General features: G+C 41.3%; 1 pseudogene; it reads left to right on the forward strand.

Annotated features, from left to right (window-relative positions):
- Positions 1–350: 350 nt before the first annotated feature.
- Positions 351–3,495, forward strand: LOC141161348 (uncharacterized; annotated as a pseudogene).
- Positions 3,496–4,539: the final 1,044 nt, after the last annotated feature.

The following is a 4,539-nucleotide window of genomic DNA, read 5'->3' on the forward strand; positions in this document are numbered from 1 at the left end:
CTAAGAATACTCCAATTTCATAAATAACACTTAGGCCATTTCACGTGGAAAAATCGGTACCGGAGCTATCCATGTCCATGTGTGTTTTATGTGTTGTATCGGTGTGCTTTCCATGTGTCTGTTTTTTACATCCATGCGCCATCCGTGTGCTTTCCATGTGAAAACGCATTATATGGTTGAATTTGGTTTGGCCAAAAAAGGGTTATTTATTTAATTACCTGCATTTAACTAGAAATGGTGCGCCAATTCACTAATTAGCTTTTCCAAGGCTTAAAACAAAAAAAACCCACACATTTATGCTTTGGCTTGTGTGTTAGTAGTTCTGTGGTTTGCAAATATGTCTGTTTCCAATGAGGTGTTGCTGTGTTTGGACTGGCTTGTGTCCCGTCGTTTTGGGGTTCACCGCCATATGCTTGGTGAAGAACCACTGTGTCCCAAAAGACTATAGGTTCACCCTCTCCTCTTGCAACATGGGGCATGTGGACATTTTCATACATTATATAATGAACTTTGCAAGTATCCTGAAAAGTTTGTTGCTTTCTGACGCATGTCCATGTCTTGTTTTGACAAACTTCTGGAAGATTTGCGTCCTTTCCTACTTAAACAAGACACCTGCATAAGACTAAGCATTTCTCCAGAGGATCCTTTGCTAGTAACCATGAGGTAAGTTTGCTTCTCTGTCATTTTTTGCGAATGCCTTAACTGGCCCTGTTTCATTAATGTCCAAGTATAAATTTCTCAAATGCAAACAACCATTTTGGCATATGTGAAATGATAGCGAAACTTAGGCCAGTTCTCTTACCAACATGTGTTATCCATCATTTGCCTGCTCTCCAGTATATGTAACACCTGTGTGACATGCAGAAGTAGTGCTGTTGCTTCAAAAACATCCAGCAACTGTTGCAAATAACACAAGCACAGGAGACAGGAAGTGTTGTGTTTCAGAAGCATCCAGCAACTAGAAGGGTTAACACAGTCACAGGAGACAGGCAGTGTTTTAGCATTGCCCCAGTGGGATTGTGGGAAACTTGTTATTGTTGGCTGGCTGAAGCCGAAGAGAAAGGTGGTGTGTTATCTGGATCTGACATAAGGCAACTGAACAGGATTCAGATCAGGAGCAAAACTAAGCACACGTCAGATAAACTCCCTGAACTAACAGTGCAGAGTATTATCAGGCAGGAAAATAAGGACTGGAAGGAATTGTGTCACAGGGATCATCTCCCTCATCAAACCTTCCCCCCTTCCATCTCCATGCAGGATAAAGAATGCTGTGTACTATTGTGTCCTTATGAAGGAAAAGCCTGTGGTTGTGTATGCATAGAAGTGTGCTGCTAAGAGATCTAATCTATGCTGAATTATGCTACTGAAGAGACAGTAATACTGTGTCTTGTGAAGAAACTACTGTAGTTACTGGAGCCGGTTGCTCAAGAAACTCAGACTCTACTGTAATGAAGATTGTTGCTGCAATATCCCTGAATTGCACTGGCCATGCTTCAGTGTGTGTGTGTGCTTCAGATAGTGTGTGGAGGCGTATCGCCTCCACACACTGTCTGTCCATCCCAGTTTTCCCCCATATTAAAATCTTCGTCATTTTCAGGTTCATACCAACCATGCACATAATAGCCTTGGTCAGGACTGCACACGTACTGGCAGGCGACTAGTTCATGTATTATTTATCCTATTTAGTATATCAAGGCTGCATTATACAATATATGTTCATTCTACCTTTTGTGTCTCCCCCATTTCCTCATAGACTGTAAGCTTGCGAGCAGGGCCCTCACTCCTTTCGATATGAAATATGCTTATTCTGTATTGTCTGTATAAGTCCCCCCTAAAATGTGTAAAGTGCTGCGGAATATGCTATAAAAATAAAAAATTATTATTATTCAGATTAAATTCCACTGTTAAACTGTTGAAAAAGCCTCTCGTCAGATGTGTCTGGTCAGCAACTGAATCCATCGTGTGCCTGAGAGAAGCTGCAGCCTATGGTCACTCTGAGTAACAGTTTCCCTAGGATTCCAAAGAATTCATAAAACCCCTTTCACCCTATCTGAACCTAGTGGCATGGGTGTAACACCTGTGTGCTTCTGTCATAGTTGGGGTTTATCTTTCACCCCACACATTTGCCATGTATTGAATATAGTTAGATGTGAAATGTTGTTGTAATTTCAGCCTATAATGTGTGTGCACTCTATTCCACATTTTAAACAACCATATGTATACACTGCATATTTGTGATCTGAATTATTTTTGTCATTATTTCAGTTTTTTTTTTAACATTTTTTCATTTGTAATTTCAGATTCCTGGCTACTGGCAATTCATTTAGTTCACTCCATTTTCAGTTCCTTCTTGGCACGTCGACGATTTCCCAGATTGTGCGGACAACCTGTGATATTATTTGGGACAAACTGAAGAGCCAAATGATGCCTCAGCCAACCACACATGACTGGTGAGGATTGCCCAGGGGTTCATAGAAGCAGCATAGTTTCCGAATTGTATCGGTTCACTAGATGGGAAGCACATTCGTGTCAAGAAACCGACAAACTCAAGGTAATGATTCTTTAATTGCAAAAAAATGTTCTCAGTAGTGCTGCTGGCTGTTTTGTAATTGCTGACATTGGTGCCTATGGTAGTGTGTCGGATGCTCACATCTTTCGTTCTTCCAGATTTGCAAGGCGGCTTGCTGAAACGAATGTCAACCTTCCCCACCCATGTGCACTTCCAGGAGCGTCTGATCCACCTGCACCATTTATTATGGTTGTTGATGAGGGTTTTGCACTCTCAAGCCATGTTTTGAGTCCATTTTCGCAGAGAGGTTTGGACACACGAAGGGGCATTTTTAACATACGACTAGCGAAAGCCCATTGTTTTGTTCAGTGTTCTTTTGGATTGTTAACCTCTAAGTGGCGTATATTTGACAGTGCTATGCAAATGCATCCGGCCAATGTCAAGGCAGCCATAAAGGCAAGCATCCTCTTGCATAATTTTGCAAGAACACATGAATCATTCTTGGATGATGTTGAGGACGTGACAATGTTAGGCGTGCCAATACCACAAGACATTCCGCGTGGTCCACAAGCTGGTACTTCTGCGCCTTCGAGTCAGGAATATTTTTTGTGATTATTTTATGTCACCAGAGGGTAGTGTCCCATGGCAAATGGAGTGAATCAAAGCTTGTCATCATTAGATAGAATTGTTGGTTTAGATTTTTTTATTTGGCTTTTTTTTTTCAACATTTGGAGATGCGTTACTTAGAGACTCGCAAGACAATGAGGATCCTTGACGTGGGTTGCAAGCTTATTTTTGTTTGTGGAAAATGTTACACATCCTTCGCAAAGGCTTCCTCTTTCCCAGACAAGATAACAAATACCTCATTTATCTAATTTTCACCAGTTTACTGTTTTTTTTATAAAACTCATTTTGTTTAGTTGTAAAGTAGTCTGATTTATATGTTTACATCCTGTTCTAGACATCAAACCAAGTACACATTCTGATGTACTTGTAATGTTGTTTTTAGTCCATATCTTTAGAGAAATATTTCCATGTCTGCTTACTGGACCACTGTTACCACAAAATTATTATGATTGTTGCATATGTCGTCAGTGATCACACAAACTTTATGCTTACACTCTCTATACAACATCACACACATTGTGTTGTGTGGTTAGTAGAGATGAGCGGTGTTCGACTAGAACTGTTTGCCGATCTCAAATTTGAGCTGTTTTGAGCGGTGTTCGAGTTGTTCGATGAACGTGAACGATTTGCAAAAAATTCGGCTGTTCGAGGTTATGTTAGTAATGGGGGTGTCTTATAGACGCCTCTCCATTACTAACCTGGGCTTGATGTCAGCTGGCATTATAAGCTGACATCAACCCCAGCCCTATTACCCCTCTGCCACCGCTACAGGGCAGTGGGAAGAGCGAGGCTAAGTGCCAGAATTGGCGCATCCTATGGATGCGCCATATCTGGGGCGGCTGACGGCTGGTGTTTCTAGCCAGGGAGGGGGCCAATATTCATGGCACCCTTCCTGGGCTATTAATATCAGCCCCCAGCTGTCTGCCTAGCCTTTGCTAGCTATTAAAATAGGGGGGACCCCATGTCATTTTGTTTTTGGTCCCCCATTTTAATAGCTAGTAAAGGCTAGGTATCGAGCTGGGGGCTGATATTAGTAGCCTGGGAAGCTCCGTGGGTATTACCCCCTTCCCAGGCTTCAAACATCTGCCGCAGCCATCTGCTTAACCTCCGCTAGAGACTAAAATTACAGGGAACCCCACGCCAATTTTTTTTTAATAAATCCTTTGTTTTAACACTAAATGACAAGTACAGTAATCAACACTATCACTGTACTTCTTATATATGTGACTGACATGTTTCTATCTATCTAATCTATGTGTGATGCTCTATTCTTTCTGTTCTAAATTTTTAACCCTGCTGTTCTGTTCGCATTTGCTATACACTTGTACTGTTCCCGGGTAAATATGACCCGACCTATTAATTCTTGATTTTTAGCTACTCTAAGTGTTTTATTTGAATACTTT

This window comes from Phyllobates terribilis, unplaced genomic scaffold, assembly GCF_046119375.1.
Source record: "Phyllobates terribilis strain yellow unplaced genomic scaffold, ASM4611937v1 Scaffold_9__5_contigs__length_417890890, whole genome shotgun sequence".
NCBI lineage: Eukaryota > Metazoa > Chordata > Amphibia > Anura > Dendrobatidae > Phyllobates > Phyllobates terribilis.